At 43.4% G+C, this 20,000-nt stretch overlaps 1 protein-coding gene and 1 non-coding gene across 2 annotated transcripts in view; both read right to left on the bottom strand.

Annotated features, from left to right (window-relative positions):
- The window catches only part of LOC123499641 (cGMP-dependent protein kinase, isozyme 1-like), a 300,599-nt gene that overhangs the window by 265,543 nt on the left and 15,056 nt on the right, over positions 1-20,000 (bottom strand). The window lies entirely within an intron of this gene.
- Positions 14,477-14,549, bottom strand: Trnat-agu. Its single transcript has one exon. It is a non-coding gene; the product is annotated as a tRNA-Thr (tRNA).

Here is a 20,000-nt window from a genome sequence, read left to right as displayed (position 1 = left end):
CAGCTACGAGTGATAAAGGAGTGGGGTGCTCGCTGGCAAGTGACATTCGCGCCGGAGAAGACACAAGCAATGGTTGTCTCTCGGTCCCCAGCCGCCATGGCAGCAATGGCAGGAAAGTTGTCTTTGGCGCTGCTGCTCTCCCACTCCAAGATGACGTCAAGATACTTGGAGTGGAGGTGGATCGAGGGCTGAGGTTTGACAGGCATGTCAAAACCATTGCCAAGAAAGCCTCTCACAGGATCTCCGCTCTCAGAAGGATCGCCAGTTTCCTCGACAGGAAGGGGAGACTGCTGCTGTACAAGGCACAGGTGCGGCCCCACCTTGAATACGCAGCTCTCTCCTGGATGTCCTGTGCCGCCACACACAGAAGGAGACTGGACAGCATCCAACGCCGCGCCATACGGCTAGTAGATGCTGCACTACCACCTCACCCAGAGCCTGAGCGTCCCCTTGATTCACTGGAACACCGCAGAGACGTGGCGGCGATCGTAGTGTTCCATAAGGCACAGGTGCAAAGAGTGCCACATCTGGCAGGGCTGCGTCATCCTCTAAGAGTCACCGCACGGAGCACGAGAACGGTGCTCAATGGTGGTGACGCCGTAGAGGTGCCGCGATCCCACGGGTGTCAGCATCAACGCACCTTCGCAGGACGCGTCTCCAGGATGTGGAACTTGTTCACGGCCGCGGTGCCTCACGTCCAGGAGATGAACACACACAGTGTCAAACTGATGGCACATAAGTGGAGACAGACACTGCCAACTCCTCTGACACTCTTTGTGACGTGACACTCAGTGTAGTGCAGTGCGTGAATAGTGCTAGTGAAGTGAAACGAATAGTGCTCCATTTACATGCTGACCATCTTGTATATTATCTATTTTTAAGTCTTGTAAATATTGTAGAGAAATAGATTGTAGTACCCTTAGAATAGGTAGCACACGACAGTGCGCCTTTGGGTACATGTTCCTTTGTATAAAGTTTTGTTTAAATAAAAAAAAAAAAAAAAAAAGAGAGAGAGAGAGAGAGAGAGAGAGAGAGAGAGAGAGACCGTAAACCCAGTACGCAGTCAATCACCAACAAACACACGTGAGAACAAGAGGCAGCAAATGGAACAAACAAACAGACAAACACATCGGAAAAGGACAATAAACAAACTACCGGAGAGAGAGAGAGAGAGAGAGAGAGAGAGAGAGAGAGAGAGAGAGAGAGAGAGAGAGAGATACTGATAACTGAACTGGTAGGAGACAAGACAAGTGTATATATATATGGACAGGTATGAGGTATAGAGGAGGAGGAGGAGGAGGAGGAGGAGGAGGAGGAGGAGGAGGAGGAGGAGGTTAAGAAAGAAATGAAGGAGTGAGAGGAGCAGAAGGTAGCGGTTAATGTGGAGGAAAGGAAGAAAGGCAGTGGAGGGATGGAGAGAGGAGAGTGGAGGAAAGGGAGAGAAAAGGAAGAGAAAATAACGATGCGTGAAGAAGCAAAGGAGGAGGAAAGAGAAACTATGGGAATCACAAATACAGGACAAATAATACTTCTCTCTCTCTCTCTCTCTCTCTCTCTCTCTCTCTCTCTCTCTTTCCGATGGTCGATTGTCCTGGAATACCGGAATACTGGAATGCTTTAGGTTCAGTTCGTGTGATTCCAGGTTCGATTACCACTGCGAGTTGGAACAGTTATTGGAGGGAAAACCGAAATCTCTCTCTCTCTCTCTCTCTCTCTCTCTCTCTCTCTCTCTCTCTCTCTCTCTCTCTCAGCACGATGCTTTGGGATTTAAGAGAGTCTGTGACGCTCAATAGTGAAGTAGTAGTAGTAGTAGTAGTAGTAGTAGTAGTAGTAGTAGTAGTAGTAGTAGTAGTAGTAGTAGTAGTAGTAGTAGTAGTAGTAGTAGTGTAGTAGTAGTAGTAGTAGTAGTAGTAGTAGTAGTAGTAGTAGTAGAAGCAGTAACAGTAGTAGTAGTAGTAGTAACAGTAGCGGTAGCAGTAACAGTAGCAGTAACAGTAGCGGTAGCGGTAGCAATAGCAGTAGTAGTACATAGTTTTCAATTTCACAAATCATTACTACAAAAAAAAAAAAAAAAACTATTAGAATATCAAAATAACAACATACACATACCGCAGTATACAATATGTTCAATAAGATACAGAACTGGAAGATAATATTAAGCTTAGTGAACGAATGAGAACAGTAGTAGTAGTAGTAGTAGCGTAGGAGTAGTAGGAGCAGTAACAGTAGTAGGAGCAGTAGCAGTAGCAGTAGCAGTAGGAGCAGTAGCAGTAGCAGTAGCAGTAGGAGCAGCAGCAGCAGGCGATGGTATACTCGTAACTCAAAAAGCAACAATTTCATGACTGCCTCCGCTTCATGACGTGACGTGGGTGTGTGAGGCCATTTAAGGCTGGTGTGCTGGCGGCCATGCAGGAGGGAGGCGGGAGGGAGGCAGGATGGTAGGCAGGATGGTAGGCAGGAGGTAGGCAGGAGGTAGGCAGGGACGGGACGCCTCGCCTCCCTCCCCTTATCTAAATTAAGTCTACGGTAAAAACTGCTGCTGAGGCAAATGATAAACGAGCAAAATGGCGCGCCCTGCCGTCCAAGGCCAGGTCAGTTTAATAAATTCCCGCCTGGCTGTACGTATATGGACACTCGCCGGGAATTGTTAATAATTTCCAAACGGGTTCAATGGACAAGACAATATCACCTAATTGGAAGAGAAAAAAACAATAAAGTTGATAGTCATACGTATATACAATTATTTATTTTCATTTATTGATGGAAGTTGACACGCGCTTAGCCTGATCGAAATGAATGACGCAGCGGGTGTTTATTGGGCAGCTGTTGTTTTTCCTCTTTAAAAACCCTCCACTAATAGAGAGAAATGAACATAAAGGTAGAAAAAAACACCAGACTTGTTGGCTCTGGAGAGACTGTGTGTGGTGAGCTACGGTGTTTTGTCTAAAGTAAGAATGTAGAAAAGGAAATGGGAAAAAGTGATGAGGGAGAGAGAGAGAGAGAGAGAGAGAGAGAGAGAGAGAGAGAGAGAGAGAGAGAGAGAGAGAGAGAGAGAGTCCTTTGCTTGATTGGCAGTAAAAGAAAACCAACGCTATCTTTTCTTTTCCTTACAAGCCGAGATGATCTAGATGTTGCTTTACCTGAGTACCCAAACACGATTACATTACCCGTTCATGTCATCAACGCACATTTCGCCACCTTGATAATGTTTCCCTCTCAGTAGGACGGGCAGGAACCATAACGAGGGTCTCTGCGATGAGCTAAGAATGGCGTCTAATCTGAAGCAAGCAATGAAAGACAGTAAAGGCGAGGGGAAGAAGAAGGAGCTTTGTTAAAATTTTGCTTTGTCTAATCAACATTAAAAAGTCGTGGTGTGTGTGTGTGTGTGTGTGTGTGTGTGTGTGTGTGTGTGTGTGTGTGTGTGTGTGTGTGTCTCTCTCTCTCTCTCTCTCTCTCTCTCTCTCAAGATAAAGATGATATGCAGCTTAACTTTTTACATCAATACCGTAACATTAGCCACGCATCCAACCAATACACTTCTCACACCTATATTAATTATGTATATATTGAATTATTAATGAAAAAAAAACACATTTTATTTAACCTTCAACATAAACACCCTTCATGCGACCAATACATATTCTCCACACACACTGACAACCTCTTCCCCTCCCACACAACCATGAAAGTAAGGGTTGATGTTTCTCTCACTCCTTTCACTGCGACATGGAGCAATTCACACCACTAGGTACACTGTAAGATGATTTTTTAATAAGCGTCTACCAGAAAGATAAGGAATGGAAAAAAGGGGTAGATTTTGCAATGTCCAGCCAGAGTAACATTTGCAAGTGAACCAGAAACCAGAAATAGTAATGTCTGGAAGTGGTTATGGATTAAAGAACAAAAATGAAGACGAAAGAACAAAAGTATCAACCTGTAACAACACTACCACAACATAACTTATGCATCCAAGCAACACAAAATCACCAACACCAACAATATTTCCATTTCCCTTCCCCACAAACTATCCCCACCTCGGCCCTCTTCACCCCGCACCGCACCACACCGTCCCGTCCCGTCCCGTCCCATCCCGCCCCGTGCCTCGCCTCACCTCAAGATCAAACGAATGAAAGACGCGGAAAATCCCTCCACCCCCTGAAAAAGAATTTAATACTCTTTTGCGATTCCATTCTCCGAAGCCTGCAGGACCCGCCGCCGCCACGACCCACTTAAGCTGCAAGAAGAGGAGGGACATTTTGCAACAGACCATCTATCTCTTTTGGTTTTATTTTGGTACAGCTTCTCTTGTCCTCCTGCTGCCCACGGTAATACTGATTGTCCACTGCCAGGTGTGTGTGTGTGTGTGTGTGTGTGTGTGTGTGTGTGTGTGTGTGTGTGTGTGTGTGTGTGTGTGTGTGTGTGTGTGTGTGTGTGTGTGTGTGTCATGTGTACACTGTGTGTGGTTTTTCTTACATAGATTTCTCATAAACATATACACTTCCATGATAGATAGATAGATAGATAGAGAGAGAGAGAGAGAGAGAGAGAGAGAGAGAGAGAGAGAGAGAGAGAGAGAGAGAGAGAGAGAGAGAGAGAGAGAGAGAGAGAGAGAGAGAGAGAGAAACCACTACTATTACTTCACTACTTCAGTCACGTCATGTTCCCCTCCTCTCCCTCCCAACCACTCCATATCTTTTTATTCTTCCCTCCCTTCCTCCCTCCCTCCCTCCCTCCCTCCCTCCCTTTCCTCCGTCACTATGAACTTCCGCTTCCTCTTCCTTCATTGCCTTCTTCACTTCCTTCTTCTCCTTTACGTCTTCTTACATCTTTACCCTTTGTCCTCATTGTTAAACTTTCATTCCCTTCCTTTTTCTTCCTCTTACATTTATCCTCTTTTTATCCCCTCTTATCTGCCTTCAGTCATTCTTCACGCATGTTTATTCTCTCCTTTTTCATTTATAACTCCATCCCTTCGTTATTCTTCCCTTTATGATCCTTCCTTCTTTTTTTTTTATTAACCTTCTTTATGCATGTGTAATCTTCATATTTTACGTTCTTCATTTTTCATTCATATCATCACTCCTCTTCTTCTCTTCCTTTTATCCTTCCCTATTCCTTATCTTTCATCCTTTATCCCATTCTCTCTCTCTTACCTATCCATACTACAGCTCTCAATTTCCCTATTTCTTCCTTGCTTTTCCTAATAACCTTAACCTCGCTTTCACCATCACCACCACCACCACCACCACCACCACTTCTACGCCTTCCTTTCCACCTAACCTAACCTAATTGCATCTTTCAAAAACTTCTCTTCTCTCTACTGTTCGCTACTTACATTCTCCTTCACCTCTTCACCACCACCACCACCACCACCACCACCACCACCACCACCACCACCACCACCACCATGTCTTTCCTATCAGTCGCCAGAACTCTCTTCCGGTGAACCCACTAGAGAAAACGAGAGGAGACCATCAAGGAACCTTTTTATTTTCTTTCTTGGTTCAGATGAGTCTATGATGTATTTTCTCCTTTCTTCCTCTGTCTTTCTTGTGATCTTTACTAGTGAAGCGCAGCGATAAGAAAATATTAGAGGAAGTTATTATGTTTTTATTTCCTCCTATACTTGATCCTGGAATAAATATCGTAAAGAAGGGAGGGAAAAATGTCTGGAAAGGAGTTATTTTGCTGCTGCTGGCTGTGATTCTGCGGGGATAAGGATAACATTGGAATGGACGACAAGAAAGGAAAAGGAAGGAAACATTTCGCTCTGTAAGTTAAAAAGCAAGTGGTAGGTGGGTAGGTGGGTAAATGGGTGAGTGGGGACGCACGTGGGGGGGAGGGAATGAGACAGGTTCCATTAAGTTAAATGCATGATGTAATTTTCTTGCACTTTGAACAAAAAAAAAAAAAATAAATAATAAATAAAGCGACACTCACGGATATAAAAAAAAGAAAGAAAAGAAACACAAAAAAAGATAACATGTTAGCACGAGAAAATTGTGAATGCAGCAAAATGTAAGATGCAAATTTTTCTCACCATTAATTCTGAACTGAACAACAATAAATAAATAAAAAAAAGACAAGAAAAACTATTAGAAGGCCTCTGATATTGTTGAGAGAGAGAGAGAGAGAGAGAGAGAGAGAGAGAGAGAGAGAGAGAGAGAGAGAGAAATACGTGACAGAATATGACACACACACAAACTCTACGAACATTAATCAAAAACGAAACAAAAGAGGGAAAAAGAATAAAGAGTATTTAAACCTGCCCTATAGTTGTCTTTTTTCCTTTTTTTTTAATTGCAAGCTTCCGGGCAAATCCTGTGCACAATAGAATGATCTCGGCCGATAATGAACTAACGCCACTCGCTCACCTTCACCTGTAGGGGCGTGCAGGTGTGCGCGTTAATTGAATGACACTCACCTGACAGTGTATCGTTAACAGCTGACGGCTCCAACCACCACCACCACCACCACCACCACCACCACCGCCAAGTCCTCTTCCTACCCCTCAGCCCTTCACTGCCACGGCCAGCTCACGTCTGACCCCCGGCGACGAGTAATGGCCACAGGGGAAAAGGTAATAGGTTTATGTGCTTTTATTCCTTTCCTTTTTATTTTACTTTCTCTATTTTTCTTCTTTTTTTTTTGCGTGTGTGTGTTTTATTCCTTTTAATAATATACTCACTCGTGGTTTGTTGAAGTGCTGGTGCGTGTGTGTGTGTGTGTGTGTGTGTGTGTGTGTGTGTGTGTGTTTTCTTTTTCTCTTTTTCTTTTAATTTTTTTTTTTGCATAACCACTTCAGAGATTGTTTATGTTTGTGGTTTATTGTTGGGTTAAATTTTTGTTCTTTCGTTGTGGGGTTTAGATTATTTTCTGTGTCTAGTATTCAAGGCGTCTTTTTTTTTTTTTTTTTTTCTTGCGCTCATAAAAAAAAAAAACTTATCATATGTATCTTTCGTTTATGTTTGTTTATGTTCTTTGCGGGTAAAATAAATTAAAATAGATTAAGTTAAGTGTTTGCTGTATTCCATCTCCTGCCATGATGATCCTAGAGTCTTAGTACAAAAAAATAAATGGAGAGAGAGAGAGAGAGAGAGAGAGAGAGAGAGAGAGAGAGAGAGAGAGAGAGAGAGAGAGAGAGAGAGAGAGAGAGAGAGAAATGAATATCCAGAAAACAAGGCTTTATTGCAACAAAGATTTACTGTAAATAACTTTGGTCTAAGACTTTAACTTCCTCATCCAATGCTTTTTATTTGCATTTTTTCTTTTTGAGTCATACAATACTACTTGGATTAAAAAAAAGAAGAAAATACGAAGAAGAGGAGATGGAAGTCAAAAAAAAAAAAAAAAAAAAGAGCGAGAAAGAAAGAGGAAATGAAGCAGGAGAAGAAAATGGAAACCGAAAACGAGAAGAGGAAAACGAACAAAGGAAACGAGAAAGAGAAGAAAGAACGAAAACAAAGAAGAGAATGTTGAAAAAGTGAGGAAGGCCTGGCGGTCGGCTTAACACGTCAATAAGAGATCAGGAGCCGACAATGTTCTTGCGAGGAATTCTGTACTGAGAAAACGCTGGTGGTGGTGGTGGTGGTGGTGGTGGTAGAGAGAGAGAGAGAGAGAGAGAGAGAGAGAGAGAGAGAGAGAGAGAGAGAGAGAGAGAGAGAGAGAGAGAGAGAGAGAGAGAGAGAGAGAGAGAGAGAGAGAGAGAGAGAGAGAGAGAGAGAGAGAGAGAGAGAGAGAGAGAGAGAGAGAGAGAGAGAGAGAGAGAACAAGATCAAGTGACAAAAAACGAAAAATAAGTAAATGGTAAAAGGAAAATACAGTATTAGGAGGAGGAGGAGGAGGAGGAGGAGGAGGAGGAGGAGGAGGAGGAGGAGGAGGAGGAGGAGGAGGAGGAGGAGAAGAGCGAATAGGATTTGAAAGGGTTTAGGGGACGAGTGAGGGAACGAGGAACGGAGAAAAGGCGGTAAGGAGGTAAGGGGAAAGAAAGGAGAAGGAGAGGAGAAGGAAGGAGAAGGAGAGGAGAAGGAAGGGAGAAGGGAGAGGAAGGATAATCGTCTTCGCTAAGGTTGCAGTTCCTCTTATGAACCACCAAATGGAAGAACTTTTTTTTTTATCTCTTCCTTCCTCTTTTCTGCAGGCTGAGCGAAGTAGGAGGGCAGGAAGGCAGGAGGGCAGGAGGGCAGGAGGGCAGGAGGGCAGGATGGCAGGAGGGCAAGAAGGAAGGAAGATAAAAGAAGACACATGGGACGGAATGACTGAAAGATAAAGGGGGAAGAAGAAATAACCAATGAAGATATAATGGAAAGAAAACGGGGATGAAAAAAAGGCAGATGGGAAAGAATAAGTGAAAGAGAAAGGGGAGAAAGAGAAAAGATGAAGGTAGATAGAATGGAAAGGAAGATGAAAGGAAATGTAGGAAATGAAACTAAAAAAAAAGGTAAATGGAGGAGAATTGGAGGTAATGAAGGAAGGAAAGAGGGATGAAAGGAAGTCAAGAAGGAGAGAAGGAAAGAAAAAGCGATATTACGTGAAAGAAAAGGAGAAATGATAAAAGAATATCGAATAAAGAAGAAAAATACAGTGAAACGAAGGAATAAACAAGAAACCAGAATAGAGAAGGAAGAGGAATGGAATGGGAATATAGTAAAGAAAAGTGGATAGAATAAAGACGAAGCAATCCAATAAAAAAGAAGAAAATAGGAACATAAGAATATAAGAAAGAGGGAAACTGCAAGAGGCCGTCACGGTGTAGGTGAATTGGTCCCTAAGCGATTGGTACTCAGGTCATCTGGTCCACAAGGCAATTGAGACCCAAACTTACTGAGCATCTTTGTTCATTCTCGCTGTGTAAGTGTGTGTGTACTCGTATGTGTGTGTGTGTGTGTGTGTGTGTGTCAGGTGCTGTGAATTCATTCTGTATTAGCATGAAAAAATCCCGCACTCCATGACCTTGCTCGTGTCACCTGGTTCGGCCCCAGAAATGGAGAGTGGTCCACATTTTTCCTCGAATCTTTAAAAGGTAGATAGATAATCGCAGTTACCTATGCGATTAGAGTTATAATTGATCATATTATCTCATCAAGTCATTTGCTTTGCCTTTTTTTTACTTAAAGTTTGACCAAGTTGTATGAACTATGATACTTGTTATAGCCCCAACACACTACAACAGGACGTGATAGACCCCCTTCGTAAACACCCATCTCTCTCTCTCTCTCTCTCTCTCTCTCTCTCTCTCTCTCTCTCTCTCTCTCTCTCTGTTGTACTATTGTATTTCATTTTCATAACTTTTATGTATTCTTTTTGTATCCCTGTTAGTCTGTTTTTTGTTTATTTGTCCATGCGTTTGTAGGGCACCTCTCTCTCTCTCTCTCTCTCTCTCTCTCTCTCTCTCTCTCTTCTTTCTTTCCTTTCTTCAGCTTTTCTCTTTCATCTTGCTTTTCCTCTGCTTCCTTTCCTTGTCCTCCATGTTGACTGTCTGCATTGCCTCTGTGGGGCTGGGCTAGGTAGGATCCCATAACCGTCGAGGGGATGTGGTCACGTCACCATTCCAGGGCTAGGGTCACTTGACCACCCCGGGGCATTGGTCACATGACCAGCAGGGGCCGAGATACGGAATATAAAACCCCTCCCCACGGGTGTCCCTTCAGACAGTTTCCATGAACCAGCAGCGTGATTATTCAGATGAATAACCATGTTGATGGTTTGTGCCCCTGTGGCGGCTGGGACAGCGCTGCGCCCGCGAGGACCCGAGCTGCCGCCCCTGCCTCAGCAAACTGGCGGGGCTGCTGCAGCGCCAGCTCCAGGAACCCTTCCACCTGATAGTGTGGCATTGAGACACAGTGACGCAGGACACTCACTGCCTCAATGCTTGAGTGGCGCAGAGTGCCCTCCTCTCGTTCCTACCATCCCTGTGCCGCACAGTCTGGCGGCGCCTCATGGCCGCCGCCGCCTCCTCGTCCTCCTCCTCCTCCTCTTCCTCTTCCTCTTCCTCCTCCTCCTCCTCCTCCTAATCCTCATCATCATCATCATCATCATCTCCTCCTCCTCCTCCTCCTCCTCCTCCTCCTCCTCCTCCTCCTCCTCCTCCTCCTCCTCATCATCATCATCATCATCTCTTCCTCCTCTCCACTTCCTCTTTCTCTTCCTCTTCCTCATCTCCTCTTCCTCCTCCTCATCTCCTCCTCCTCCTCCTCTTCCTCCTCCTCTTCCTCTTCCTCCTCTTCCTCTTTCTCCTCTTCCTCCTCTTCATCATCATCATCATCATCATCTCCTCCTCCTCCTCATCTACTTTTCCACCTTCTCCTCTTCCTGCTCCTGCTCCTCCTCCTCTTCCAACACCTCTCCTCTTCCTCCAGCTAGCTTTGATGGCGAGTTCACAGCACCCCCTGAACTGATCCACACCAGAACTGGTCAGGCCAAACTGGTCCAGAACAGAACTAGTGCTATTAGAGCTCGCTGGGAGTACATCATTGTTTCAGAAGGTGTCTACTACCTCCTCCTCTAAAAGTGTGGAAATGCTAATATGTCACTAGAATAGTAAAAATACTTTCCCGTGTCACTACAGCTAGAAGCTGTAGCAAGTTGTGGAGACGCTGTGCTGAACTGCCCATCTACCTCCTTCACCCTTAGCGAAATACTGACGGCAGTGTTGCCAGGAAAGGAAAGGGTAATATCCTTAAATTACCAACACTGGCTGGCGGTTTAGTGGGCGGTGATGAAAGGTGGCGCCACTGTCTCGATCAGCGAGCAACATATGACATATCAACAAGCAACAAGCTTATTATTTTGAAAGAAAGCTTGGTAATAAGAGTAATATTGATGCAAAGATATAATATTTATACTGTTTCTATATTTCTAGTGATAGTAATAATATAAGTAGGTGTAACAATATCATAAAGCTTTATAAACCAAAACTATTCACTTATATATAGCATAAACTTTTGAGTGATAAGGCTCATAGGGATGCCTCCATATCTACTTTTATCCGATTTTTCCTTAAATTTCTACACACTTTCTGCTGCTACAATCTCTTCACTCAATCCGCCCCAGATGTCCACCGTCCTATGTGGAAAACTAAACATTTTGATGTCCCTTAAACACTTGACTTTTCATGATCTTCTTGGGGTGTCCTCTTGCTCGTCTATCTCCACCCTCCATCAGTGATACCTGGTCTTGTCTATCTATCTTTTCCATATGGTTTACGAACTTATACATTGTTACTAGGTCTCTTTTCCGTCTATCCTTCAAAGTCAGTAGTTCCATTTCCTTCAGTCTTTCTTCATAGGAAAGATCTTTTATTTCTGGCACCATTTTTTTAGCAGTCCTACGGATTCTTTCTAGTTTCCTGATGCCCTTCTGCCTGTATGGTGACCACACCACAGCTGCATATTCTAGTCTTGTTCTTATCATATTCTTATCCATGTAATTGAATGCCACTGATGTTAGTTAGTGCCTTGTATGTTGAAGCAAATAACCCATTAGGGAGACGATGACATAGTGGATATGGTGGTGAGCGTGGGATCGGACAGATGTTCACGTGTAGGTTTGAATCCCACCACGCATCGCCCTGTTACTTTGCCAATTGTTGAGTGGTTTAAGTTACCTACATGTCACCATGATACCCAGGTTCTAGGTGGTTGCGCTTGGGTGGTGATATGGGCCCTAATATGGGTACCACTATAAATAAAATTGCCTGCGCCATTAATGGGTGGAAGCTTAATAGCGCTTCCAATACTCTTCAAGTTACCTTCAGGCGCTATAGGCCAGGCCGTAATGTATGTGTCTTTCTGAGTCAGTGTCTCTTGTATAGTCACTCCCAGGTCTTTCTCTTCACTCCTTTTCATTATAATCTCTTCTCCCATTTTATATTACCACGTAGTTCTTCAATTACTCTTACCCATTTCCATTACATAGCATTTTCTGGTATCATTCTATTTTCCACTTTAGGCTCCATTCCCAGATCTTGTCAATATTTTTCTGCAAGTCCATACAGTCCTCGATGTTCCTTATTACTCTAAAAAGTTTATCATTGTCTGCAGACAAATTTATGTAGCTACTCAAACCCTCTTGTATATCATTTACATATACTTGGAACATAATTGGTGCCAGCACTGAACCCTGTGGTACGCCACTAGTTTGATTTTGATGGGGTGTCTCTTATCATTCTCCTCATTTCCCTATCTGTTAAGTAGTCTGTCATCCATTTTAAGATATTTCCTTGTATTCCTTCAGTGTGTTCTATTTTCCATAGGAGTCTTCTATGTGGTAATCTATCAAAAGCCTTTTTAATATACAAATATACAGTGCCAATCAATCCATCTTTCCCTTGTAGTTCATCTATTAATCTTGTATAAAAGCTTAGTAATTTTGTCATGCATGATCCTTTTCTAAAATCAAATTGGGAATTATTTATTATTTCATTTTCTTCCAGATATTCTAACAATTTTTCTTTAATTACAATTTCACAGATCTTTCCCACAACACTGACACTGGTTTATAGTTTAGGGTAAGTACTTAGTCTTTTTCCTCCTTTGTATATCGGAACTATATTTGGTCTTTTCCATTCCCTTGGTACCTTCCCTGTCATTAGAGAGCTGTTGATCACCTCCCAGATTGGTTCCACCAATTGTTCTCTATATTCCCTCAGTGTTCATCCTAACACTCCATTTGGCCCCATTGCCTTTCCTACACATACCTTTTCTAGTCATTTACTAATTTTCTGTCTATGCACCACAGTGTTCCTTAATCCTTCCCGAGTCGCTTGGTTGTTCGATTCCATGATATCTCCCTCTTCATTAAATACTGATTTGAAGCTCTCATTCGTACGGGGTGCAGGTTAGTTGGTCCCTAAGCGATTGGTACTCAGGTAATTTGGTCCACAAGTCAACTGATACTCTAGACAGGTGATCATCAAAGTCAGTTGGTCCCCAAACCAATTGCGACTAAAGACAGTTGGTCCCTCAAACTTACTGAGCATCTTTATTCATTCTTGTTCAGTGAGTCAGTTTACATGCCCAAAGAAGTGTGTGTGTGTGTGTGTGTGTGTGTGTGTGTGTGTGTGTGTGTGTGTGTGTGTGTGTGTGTGTGTGTGTGTGTGTGTGTGTGTGTGTGTGTGTTTCACTGTTTGATCTGCTGCAGTCTCTGACGAGACAGCCAGACGTTACCCTACGGAACGAGCTCAGAGCTCATTATTTGCGATCTTGGGATAGGCCTGAGACCAGGCACACACCACACACCGGGACAACAAGGTCACAACTCCTCGATTTACATCCCGTACCTACTCACTCCTGTGGCTTGTGCTAGCCAGCCAGAGGACACCCAAATATGTGTGTGTGTGTGAGAGAGAGAGAGAGAGAGAGAGAGAGAGAGAGAGAGAGTGTGTGTGTGTGAGAGAGAGAGAGAGAGAGAGAGAGAGAGAGAGAGAGAGAGAGAGAGAGAGAGAGAGAGAGAGAGAGAGAGAGAGAGAGAGAGAGAGAGAGAGAGAGTTTATGAAAGGAATATTTGTAGCATAGTTCAATACTTAATTACATAACAACACACGAATACGAGCGCGCGTGCACACACACACACACACACACACACACACACACACACACACACACACACACACACACACACACACACACACACACACACACTGAACGTTTTTATCTACATGAATGGAGACGTGCTGGGGGCATAAAAAAATATATCAATAAAAACTGTTGTGGCATCAAAACAGAGATGGGAAAAGGTCAAAATGCAATTGTCAGTCAACTAACGGACATATATTTTTGGATGGACAACCATTCACTCCTTTCCAAAAATAAAGTTGGCTAGGAATGCACCAACAATATTTTTGGAATAATTGGAGAAAAAAAAAAAAACAATACGTGTTTTTCTTACTGTCATATCCCCGAAACGAATTTTCAATGTTGAATATTTCATTAGATAAGATTCAAATAAAAAAAAGATAGTTACATAAAGACTGTAATTCCATCATCCACTGCACTGTTTCGCAGACTGGAATTATTATCTAAGGAAGGGGAAGGCACAGAGCGGTGAAACGGTGAAAGACGGTAAAGGTAACAAAATTATGATAAAAAGGGACTTACTAAGGCTCTGCTCCCCGAACAGTAAAAGGCGGTTGTTGAAAATTAAAATATATCTTCAAATCTCTTTCTTGAAAGAATTCAAATCATAGGAAAGGAAAAAAAAATACAAAAGCAGGAGGTGTGTTCCAGAATTTACCAGAAAAGGGATGAATATTCAAGAATTCTCTTGTATTAGAAGGTGGACAGAATATGGGTGAAACAAGAAAGGCGAAGCCGCGGGAGGCCGAGAGGCAAGCAATTAGTAAGATCAGGAAGAGTATTTACTATGAAAACAGCGGTAGAAGATAACAAGATATCAGTGCTAACTAAAACATCGAAACCATTCTCGTTCTTTGATCGTACAAAAGCCATGTTAAAATAATGAGGCACACAGTGTTTCTTGCCTTCAGGGAGGATCGAACTCCCGGCCTCTGGTTTACTAGACCAGCGCTCTAGCCACTGAGCTATGAAGGCTCACGCTAATCCAAGGAGCCTGGGTGTGTATTATAAAGCCTTTATCGAAGAGAGAGAGAGAGAGAGAGAGAGAGAGAGAGAGAGAGAGAGAGAGAGAGAGAGAGAGAGAGAGAGAGAGATAAACAATTAAAATACTCATATGACCACAAATAAATGAATAAAGACCATCAAACCAACGTATATAATAATAATAATAATAATAATAATAATAATAATAATAATAATAATAATAATAATAATAATAATAATGATAAAAAAGGAAAGACAGACAGACAGACAGACAGACAGACAAACACTCAATATAAACAATAAACGATAAACAAAAACTCAAAAGGAAACCATTGAAGAACATCCCACCTTTATCCCCCCCTCCACCCCACACACACACACACACACACACACACACACACACACACACACACACACACACACACACAATGGACAGATGAAAAAAAAAATAAAGAACACGCTGGAGGGAACAAAATATTAAGGCACACGTCTTGTATATAACTCGAAGGTGCAGAACAATGTAGGTCTTGCTTGAGGGAGGGATGGGGAGAGAGAGAGAGAGAGAGAGAGAGAGAGAGAGAGAGAGAGAGAGAGAGAGAGAGAGAGAGAGAGAGAGAGAGAGAGAGAGAGAGAGAGAGAGAGAGAGAGAGAGAGAGAGAGATGAAAGGACACAGGAGGAAGAGAGAAGGAAAGGAGAGGAGGCTGGAAAAAGGAAAAGGAGGATGAGGAAGTGGGACAGTAGGATGTGAAAGGAAGGGAAGAGGGAATGGAATGAGTGAAAGAGGAAGACGAGGATAAAGAAGTAAAGAAGGAACGAGTAAAGGGAAGAGTGAGGGGAATAACAGGGAACGGAAAGAAGGAAGAAGAGAAGAGGGTAGGGGAAATGTGAGGGTATTGCCTGACACAAGGCGAGGGAAGGGAGAGAGGAGAGAGGAGAGAGGGAGAAAAGGGAGGGAGAGAGGGAGAAAAGGGAAGGAGGAGAGGGGGAGAGAGAGAAGCAAGGTGAGACAAGGTGCTGCTCAGGTTAACAAGACATCCCCGAAGTGTCTAAATGTTTAAGAAGTGCTGCCCTCCCTCTCTCTCTCTCTCTCTCTCTCTCTCTCTCTCTCTCTCTCTCTCTTTCGCCATTACAGGCCTATCTTCTTCCACTGCATCCATCACACTCTTAAGACTTTCTCTCGTTCTCTGCCAGGAAGATCCATCACCAGCATCCTCACCGCCGCCCCCTCTCCCCAACACACAACACACGCTCCTCACCTTTCCTGACTCTCCCCAACCGCTTCACTTTCGCCTTTTCAGTCTTGCTTTGTGTTGTGTCACTGGTATATTCGCTCTTTATTTTGTCCAGCCTCGTCACTCCGGCCGGCTTGACAGCACGGTAGCGAATTACAGCGTTGAACATATATCCTGACCCGAGGCGTGTACTGATCTATTATGGACAGTAGCCACGCCGTGCTGAACAATACTTAGGAGAGGAAAAACAATTCCCACACAGCGCCAATCTACCTACGAAAATAAGAAAAAAAAGATGTATACAAATGAGAGAGAGTAGTAATGATAGTGCTACCTACAATAAAGTAAAAGTAATATTCATGTCCCCGATAGCAAAAAATATAAGAAAAATAAGAAAAATGAAATAAAGGTGTGTATAAATCAGACGGATTAGTAATTATGGTGCTATCGACAATAAAGTAAATGTAATCTCCACGGCCACAATAAATCTATCTTTTTATTCTCTGATTATCTTCCTACAGGCCAATGTGAAAAGATGAACGCAATGCTTCAAGTGTCACGAAACTTTTCTATCTTTATATTCATGTCTTCTATTTATACACGAGGCCGACCGTTCTTTAAAGTGGACAAATCGACACCAAACGCCACGCCACTGCTTGTCTCGCAGAACTAAAATCACTTAGAAACAGGAGGGGGATTTCTATTCTCGTTGCAAACCGCTCTTTTATATTGCTGGACTTCAAACCACGAGGGAAATACAGAAATGTGAATACTGAGGTGGGATCTTTAACGCTTTCCATTATCTACCCCCTCAATGGCTACTTTTATCAGTCCGTAGTCGAAAATACTTATATCTACTGGACTGTTTTTTTTTTTTTTTATGATTCCAGTGATGATTTACAAAACGCTTAGCATCAGTAATTAATCTTTTTTTTTCTTCACTGTCTCAAATATCTCAGGTGAAGTCAGCCGTTCTTATATGTTGTCGTCAAAACCTCCTGCTTTTCGCTTCCTCCTCTTTCTCCTCCGCCACCTCCGCCACTGCCACCTCCTCCTCCTCCTCCTCCTCCTCCTCCTCCTCCTCCTCCTCCTCCTCCTCCTCCTCCTCCTCCTCCTCCTCCTCCTCCTCCTCCTCCTCCTCCTCCTCCTCCTAGTCCAGCCTTCTCATATCTCACTCAGTTCCATTTCCCCACCTAAGCCTTTGTCTTCTCTAAGTTTTTTCTCTCCTCCACCTGGCTCCTCCATGCCTCCTCTGCAAGATCAACATAATTAATAGTCTCTGGCAGTGGAATATCGTCGTCATGCGTGTTCAAAGCGCTCCAAAAGAAGCGGAGTGTGCAGCTAAATTGTTTCCCTCTGCAATAGATGCCTCGCCCAAGTTCCAGCAAGTGAAAATGTAGGAAGATTGATTAATATATTATTCCACATGCAAGCCAGAACGAAACGCTACCACTGACAGTAATGAGACATGATTGACTGACTGATTGACTGACTAATTGACTTAACGGCGCCTCGACAAACAGCTAATTACTGCTACACGGAACAGACATCAATACACCAACAAATAATAAAAAAAAAAAAAACACACCTGACTGACTGACTGACTGACTGACTGATTAAATGTTGCCTCAGTTAATAAAAGAATCACCTAAATAAACCACTAAAAAACTACAGAATTCCAACGTTACCTGGCGAGAGGCGTGGCGAGGCTGGGAGTGGCGGGGAGTTACGGAGCGGCAGGGAGGTGCGGTGTGTGTTTCCTAAGCTCGAAAATAAAATACACACAACATGAGCCGCTGCACAATACGCACACACACGGCGGCCGCTTCGTCACGGCCCGTGCTCAAAGCCTGCAAAGCCTCAGCCTCCCTTGGGAACACGTGGCCGGCTGGGGGGGAGAGAGAGAGAGAGAGAGAGAGAGAGAGAGAGAGAGAGAGAGAGAGAGAGAGAGAGAGAGAGAGAGAGAGAGAGAGAGAATGTGTCATGGTGCGTCTCTCAGCGTACTATATCAAGGTAGTATAGACGAGGTAACAGAATTCAAAATACGCAAAAATCCCATAATTGGCGTGTGAACTGACCACTTGACATCCGCAGCGGGGCAGGGAGTGTTGCATGAGGAGGGACATGGGAATATTAAGCACATTAATGGACGAGAGGGATGCGTGGAAATAGGTGGGCATGTTTTATTCATGGACTGGCCTGATGAACCGGTTTTGCAGCTCCCGTTTTCTTTTCTCTCTCTCTCTCTCTCTCTGTCTTGAGAAACGCCTACCTTACTAACTCATGCACTGACTAGTTTTACAGGGAGTGGAGGAACACCTGTGCCTTAACTCACCTGGTCAACAACTCTGACATGTGTGGGAGTCAAGTAGAAAGTCTTTATTATTCATTTTTCCTTTTTATCTATAGTGTATCAACAGGAGGTGATGAAAGGCAGGGTAACCATTATAGGAGCAAAGCTGAAACAGAAACCACCTACACACACACACACACACACACACACACACACACACACACACACACACAGACACGTGCACCAGTGTAGCCATCAATGGAGAAAGTTTGGCATCAATTAGCATATATAGTAGGCTGATCCCATTCTGAAGACCTATTTCATACAACTTCTTTACGTAAAGTGTAAATTTAACACACCGAGGAAGAGAGAGAGACAGAGAAAGAGGTGGGTGAGTTTGTCTACCAGTCTATTCTGTCTCTGTTGGCCTGTCTGTCTGTTTGTTTGTTTGTCTGCGTGTCTGCTTAAGCATATATTTGTCTGTCTATGTGATTGTCTAGCTGCCTCTGTTTGCATCTATCTCGTTGTGTGTGTGTGTGTGTGTGTGTGTGTGTGTGTGTGTGTGTGTGTGTGTGTGTGTGTGTGTGTGTGTGTGTGTGTGTGTGTCTGTCTATTCATTTATCTATTTGTTTGTCTTTGTCTCTTACTCTACGTTCGTCTCACTTTGTTAATCTCTCTCTCTCTCTCTCTCTCTCTCTCTCTCTCTCTCTCTCTCTCTCTCTCTCTCTCTCTCTCTCTCTCTCTCTCTCTCTCTCTCTCTCTCTCTCTCTCTCTCTCTCTCTCTCTCTCTCTCTCTCTCTCTCTCTCTCTCTCTCTCTCTCTCTCTCTCTCTCTCTCTCTCTCTCTCTCTCTCTCTCTCTCTCTCTCTCTCTCTCTCTCTCTCTCTCTCTCTCTCTCTCTCTCTCTCTCTCTCTCTCTCTCTCTCTCTCTCTCTCTCTCTCTCTCTCTCTCTCTCTCTCTCTCTCTCTCTCTCTCTCTCTCTCTCTCTCTCTCTCTCTCTCTCTTGCAGACGGGAATTCACGTTATAACTGTATTTTGTTTCCAAATTTATAGAGATGAAAAAATACCGGTGAACAAGAGAGTGTGTGTGTGTGTGTGTGTGTGTGTGTGTGTGTGTGTGTGAATATCGATAAGTCCCTATTTTGAACAGATGAAATGTCAAACAACCACTCTCTCTCTCTCTCTCTCTCTCTCTCTCTCTCTCTCTCTCTCGTAAACACACAAAAAGTAAGACAGACAAAAATAGACACAGGAACACAGACACCAAAACAAGTCAACAAAACAGATAGACAGACAGACAGGTAAAAGGATAGACAGACAGAAGGACAGACGGAAGGATAGACAGACAGACACACGCAATGAGAGACACGCCAAGTAATTAAAAGGCAAAGAAGGAAGAAGAGTAAGTGTAAAAAGACTAAATTACAAGGAGCAACATAATCAGCATTTAATGAAAAGCCAGAGCGATAAAAGAAGATTAGTGGGTAAAACACAACGGAGGAATGAAATAAATTAGTGACCGCTTGAAAGGAACGAAATGAAAGAGAAAACGAGAAAAAAGGAAGAGAGAGAGAGAGAGAGAGAGAGAGAGAGAGAGAGAGAGAGAGAGAGAAAGGAAAGAAAAAATGGAACAGTCTAGCGATAAGGCAAGATGTAATTAAACTTATGTTAAGAGGCTCTCAAGTCTTGAGAGAGAGAGAGAGAGAGAGAGAGAGAGAGAGAGAGAGAGAGAGAGAGAGAGAGAGAGAGAGAGAGAGAGAGAGAGAGAGAGAGAGAGAGAGAGAGAGAGAGAGAATAGCTGATGGTCTGATAAAAAAGGAAGCGACAAGTGGAAAAAAATAGAGCGAGATAAAAGAGAAAGATAGGAAAATTACACACACACACACACACACACACACACACACACACACACACAC

The sequence above is a fragment of the Portunus trituberculatus genome, chromosome 50, assembly GCF_017591435.1.
Source record: "Portunus trituberculatus isolate SZX2019 chromosome 50, ASM1759143v1, whole genome shotgun sequence".
Classification (NCBI taxonomy): domain Eukaryota; kingdom Metazoa; phylum Arthropoda; class Malacostraca; order Decapoda; family Portunidae; genus Portunus; species Portunus trituberculatus.
The sequence above is the reverse complement of the archived record's forward strand: the minus strand, read 5'-3'. Positions and strand labels throughout refer to the sequence as shown.